The following is a 6,062-nucleotide window of genomic DNA, read 5'->3' as shown; positions in this document are numbered from 1 at the left end:
ACTTTACCCTTCACTATGCCAGAAAAGCCTGAATTTCCTAAAAAGAATGTCTAAATGTATTATCTTTTGCACCAGAACTGCCAGGCTATCATTAACATCATAAAAAGGAAGCAGTACTTTAACTATTTGGACAATCAGGACAGAAAACAGAAGTTCTAAAAAATATTCACTTTAGCAGTTTACATTCCAGAAGTATTCCAGACACCTTCAGTTGAAGCTCACTGGTCCTTTAATCAATGGGGAAGCAAGACCAGAGTTCGCACATACCTAACTTTCTGCCATTTGCATTTGTTAATGCCCTCTAAAGACAGTTTTAGAAGGCAAAGCACCTCAAAAAAAAMAAAAAAAWGCACACAGCATTTAAGCTTCACTGAGCTGCGTGGAGGTGCAAATAAAAATACAAGGTACAGATCACTGTAACATTCAAGAATGAACAGTAAGAATGACAACCGGTATTGGTTACGTTTCACCCTAATCAATGGCATGGAGGAATAAATGCAAGTCGCACAATGGGGACAAGCACAGGGTATCCATGAGTGGCTGCTGCACTATGCTCCAATTTGCAAGTGCCCGTTATATTTGGATTCCTGCTTCTCAGCTTAGTGGAATATGACCTGCTTTAGTTACCAAGGTATTAACAGAAAGAGTAGGGTCATCACAAAGTAGTTCTTCGTTAGAAATACACAGTTTATTTCAATGCGCCAATAAAAAAGCCCAACATTTTCAGATCACAGAACGTTAACACAAGAGTTTTGCATTAGTCTACCAATAAGACTTTTAAAAGATCCAGAGTCATGCCAATTGTTAGTTGATAGAAATAGCCTTCTAGGACTAAGCCCTTACATTTATAAAGACACCACAAAATCCCTTATAATAATGTAAACAAAATAAATTTTCTTTTTAAACTTTAACTTTTTAATTTGAATCCATTCTCTCAGGACATGCACTCCTTCAAGGGCTTCCTGATGGTGAATGACTGAAAGGGAAAGAAGAGAGTAAGAAAGAGCAACTCCCACAGCAAAACCAACAGAAAATCCATGCTAACCCACATTTCCTTAACCTAGCCCAGGTGGTTCCTCCTTGTTGAGCCATCAGTGCACAGAACTGGAGCCATCACTGTGCCTGGTGTGAAAGCTAACCCAGTCACCCTCTTCCCCACCCCCATACTGCCTCTTCCCATGCTTGCACAGGATTTTCATTTGAAGTTCATGAATACTGGAAAAAAGTGTTACATCTTACAGCATATAAGCAGCAACTGCTTTAAGTGTGAAAAGCCCATTCAGAAGAAGAGTCATCTGGTACAAGGACTTGGTAGGACATCTAGCACGCTCAGAAAGACCAACTTTGGTGTCAGCTCTGCAGCTGTTCAGAGGGCTGCTTACACTGCCAAGATGATGAAGGTAAGCTATAACCTCCATGTTTCCAGTTTGGAGCTAGGCCACGATTAAACTCCCAATTATTCATGTCAAACTACGTGAATTCCAGCATGTACCTCTCTGGTTACATAGGGAAAGTTGCTTTTTACTTTAGGCTGCATAGCAAGACCTGGCAGCTGTGCAACTGAGCAAGAGCCAGTTGTAAGGATTACACCAGCAGGAATTTAATTCTGCCACATGGTTCACATTTTGCTTCATACTTCACCACTCCCTTTCCAGCTGCACTCAGAGCCATTTTATTTCCTCCATTACCCACTTCTTCCCCAGACTCTAAATTTCTTTGAGGAACTTTTGGAACATAGATTCTCATTTGCCCTCATTTTCTACTGTCCTCTGAAAGGTTCATTACAGCAGCTTACCTTACAGGACTCTAATAACACAAGAGTAAGTGGACACACGAATGCCACACTAAAGCCCTTTTCAGAAGCAGATTTAGTATTAGTCATGAAGTGCTGACTACCAGCACTGAAACATCCATGAAAATTCATCTTGTCATAGCTTACACTTAAATTAGGACAAGGAAAAAAACTTTTCACTTTTATCCTTACAAGAGTTAGTTTCAGTAGCAACCACTGCAGCTGCTAATGCAGCCAAACAGCACAATCCAGTTTTAAAAGATACTCCTACCTTCTCTTTGGAGATGGTGATCTGGACTTTGAGCGACTAAAAATAAAAAAGTTCCAATCAATGTAACATTTTAAGTAACAACTTGTATATGCATGTATATAATATGCATAAAAATATAACAATTCTGTGCACTCAGTCACCACTCTTGACCCTTTCAAAACAGTAAATAGCTTGATGTTGCTAAAATCATTAAAGGTATCRCCCTTAATGCTGCTGAAAGCAAACATTCCCAATTTAATCAGACTTACTTTAAGCAAGGAACTGCAGTTGAAAAAGAATACTGCTGAAAGCTGGAGCCCTCAGGAGAGGGCAGTGCACAGCTTCAATGCAGCTAAAAAGTGGAAACAACAATTCTCCAAAGCAGGAGCAGTATATGAAATGAGGAAGAGAGGAAGATTAGGAACTACAGGCAGCTAAGAAACATGGGTAGGGAAGAGGTGTCCCAAATCTTGTAAAAATACTTTTGGTCAGAGTCATCGGTGAAACAAAACATGATAGATATCCAATCCCTTTGGGAAGAACATGCCACAAAAATCAGCTCATCCTATGTTTAAAAGAAGGGGGGCAAAACAAAACAACAAAAACAACAAAAAAGACCCACTCTTCCAAGTGCAACTGAAATAGTGGTCCAAGGAAAGAGTTTGCATCATGTGAGGGGAGGAAAAAAAAAAAAACAAAACACCCACAGACAAACAAAAAAACCACAACAAAACAAAAAACTGAGTGCTAGTTGTATTCACGCTCACCTTTTAGCAGGTAAGCCAGATTTAGATCTACCATGGGACCCAGACCTACAACAGGAGAAAAATAAAGCTCAGCAAAGCAGCCAGTGGCATGCACGTACAATGAAAGTTAGCTGAATGAGCAACAGCAAATTCACACTACATAGCATCACACACCAAAGAGGAAGACTCCAGTGCTGCAGGACATTTCAGAAGACTCCTTTCGCTCTAGTCCAGAGACCCCACTTGCCAGGAGATGCTACAGGCTCAACCAGCTCCCCAGCAAAGCCTTGGCTACCACTTTCACAAAACAAAGCCTTGTTCAAGGTTCCCAGGTGTTTGTTCTTCAAGTATCGCATGAAGGTGGAACTACTGTTTCAAGCATCCATCTGGAAAACCTTTCAGTAACACCACCTTAAGACACTGATATCAACTAGAGGTAAGTGCTGAAGAACTGATGCATTCTTCAGTTTAAAGTTCTCAGTGCCAGTGTTATTAGAGTATAATATTGAGGTTCAAACATCCCAATGAAAACATCTAACAGAAAACTGAAATGCTGTGGATCTAGAATACTAGATCCTGGAATCTGCAAATACTAGAAGGACTTTATAATTTGTAAACTATTGCCAAAGTTCATTTTATGGCTTAGAAGCTATAATAAGACTTTCTCCCATATTCACCATGTTACTCTGCTGACTCAAATATTCAAGGCTGGGTCACTGAGAATTTGTCCCCTTCCAGAGCCTCAGCATTCAGCCACGCAGCGTTACTGAAAGTCAGCAAGCCTGCGTGCCAGTTACAGTCCGTCGTTCAACAGAACTGGCCAGAAGAGCATGAAGCTTTTTTATTCTATTTCTGCTCAGACCTAGTTTTAAAGGGTAATCAAGATTCACCTTTATCTTGCCCATTAGTTTATAAAAACACTATGTGGACACCATTAGAGCCATTTAAACAAAAGAGTAACGTTCCACTGCTGCTAAAGCTTCTCAGCCACCATGCTGGCTTGTCACCTGTAACAGTTCTTAACAGTCAGCCTGGAACACTTTTCACCATAACCAGAAATCTTGCTACTGTATCAAAGTTACACAGAATAGAGTTGCTCAAATCTATCCTGAACTCCATAATTTTGTAGCATGACTTCCTTTGTTCAGAAACACTGTAAGGTAGCACACAAGAGCATCATCTTACTGGGAGAACTGCTGGCAAAGCACTCATTCCCAGAGGCAAGCAAGCAAGGACTGCAAAACAACAGTTCTAGAAGCAGCACCACCGCTGCGCACTAACATTTTGCTGTATTACCACAGGAGCAACACAGGCTAATACAGAAATAACAAGTTTCTCCACAGGGCTTCCATAATTCCAGTCCTTAATTACCATTTCCGACCACTGCAATTGCAGTCCTACAAAGTCAGCATTCCTCGGAAATTTCAGTGTCAGTATCAAAAAGTCTTTTGCACAGGAACGTGACTGTCCCAAAACTAGAAGTCACCAAGGAACATTAGCAGTTTGAGCCTGGCTTATCTACATTACAGCACTGTAGTCAATCATGGCAGCCCTAATAAAAAATAATCATCCTTTTAAAGGCTCAACACATCAGGTCCCAAAGTAGTAGGCAGACCACTAAGACTGCCTCTTCTCTTCCCCTGTGCCAATACAACACAGAAAACAATTTCTTCCAACTTGTCAGCTCTCATGTCTGTAATATTTTTATCCTACTCTTTCATCCTTCTTCCAAGCTAAGACTCATCACAAAGGAGAGGAAAATAATACAGGACTATTTACTCTAAATTCCTCATCTTCCATTTCAGCCTGCTGGCCACAGGCAGCAGGAAACATCTAGGTCCACAAAACCAGGACTACATGTCAGAGCAGTCCCTCAAAACGTCAGGACTCGCATTCCTCTTCATTCTGGTGTCTAAAACCCTCAAGCTAGGTGCCTTACCCCGTGCAAGGTGGTTCTTAGCTCTACAATAACATGACTCTATCCAGTTCCCAAAACTGGCGGAACACTTAACACCTGTAAGCAAGAGTTGGGGCACTAGTGGGAATCTTCTTATCACTTCTCAGCATGTAGAATTCACAGAAAGCACACCAAGAAAATACTAAGCAGCATTATGGGATTTTGCTAACTTCCCGCAGGACACGAGCTCAAGCATTCTCTAAACATATAATCAGTTTCCAGAACTTCTCCCCACAGGACTTGTATTTCTCCCACCCTTTTGTAAATCGTATGGTTTTTTCTGACTACATATACATATATACACACAGACAAAGATCTAGCCACAGACTAAAACATCTGTTTATTACAAGAAACAGACCACAAAAGCAGACTGTGAAAAGGCAGAAGTCACTGCAGCAAATATAGCTATGCTGCAAAACCCTGTAACCACTCTGAGCCTAAACTTCCTGGGGGTGGGAGAGGAAAAAGGGGGGTTATTACTGGTTTGAATCAAATAAGTAAGTATCTTACCTGCTTCGGGGCCATACAACAGACCGGGATCTTGAGCGTGATCTGGACCTTGACCTAGAAAGAGCAATGAAAACAACTACCATACGATTCATACAAACAGCTGACATCCTAAAACCCAGGTCTCTAAAGTCAATACTGTTAGACAAAGACTACCATCAGTTTTGTAGAAGTAACCTTCTTGTATTATCAGAAYATTGTAATAGACTTGCTCAGTAAAACTGTCCACATAAGAAATCCTTCTGCCTTAGTTAAGTAAATATAATTACTCTCTGCATCCTTAAAAATAAAGTAACTATTCTTAACCATAGATAAGGATTAATGCTGTAATAATGATACAGTGCCAAAAAGCTTAAGAACAGCAAATCTAGAACTCTTCAGCACAAGTTTTAACTTGAGAAGAGAGGTCCCGGTAAGCTTCAGGACTGTAGCTCTATGAAGCTTTCTGTAGACACAGAGCATGACATACAGACTTAAAATTAACAGCTGTGTTCCCTTCCAATATTGTTCTGGACCTACAACCTAACAGGTAACACCTACCTTGATCTCCTTAAAGAACCAGACCGTGATCTGCGAGGTGAAAATGATCTATACCTACGAGGAGAGATTGACCTGGACCTGCGATAAGAAGCTGATCTTGACCTACAAAACAAAGAAAGAAAAGCCCCAGAATTATTACAAGGTACTTTTGGTACAGAACACTGAGGGAGGGAAGAAAAAAAAAAAAAAAAAATGCAAAAAAAGCCCCAAAACAAACAAAACCCGAGAAGCCTAAAGCATACCTCCTACCACGACTACGACTGCGTGACC

At 40.7% G+C, this 6,062-nt stretch overlaps 1 long non-coding RNA gene across 2 annotated transcripts; it reads right to left on the bottom strand.

Moving 5' to 3' along the window:
* Positions 1-666: 666 nt before the first annotated feature.
* Positions 667-6,062, bottom strand: LOC112973193. Of its 2 annotated transcripts, XR_003255915.1 has the most exons (6): positions 6,035-6,062; positions 5,793-5,894; positions 5,256-5,309; positions 2,810-2,854; positions 2,064-2,099; positions 667-976 (listed from the first exon to the last, which is right to left on the bottom strand). It is a non-coding gene; the product is annotated as an uncharacterized LOC112973193 (long non-coding RNA). The 2 variants fall into 2 exon arrangements; XR_003255914.1 differs by lacking the exon at positions 2,810-2,854.

Source organism: Apteryx rowi, unplaced genomic scaffold (genome assembly GCF_003343035.1).
Source record: "Apteryx rowi isolate R43461 unplaced genomic scaffold, aptRow1 scaffold_53, whole genome shotgun sequence".
NCBI lineage: Eukaryota > Metazoa > Chordata > Aves > Apterygiformes > Apterygidae > Apteryx > Apteryx rowi.
This window is presented reverse-complemented; position numbering and strand designations above follow the sequence as displayed.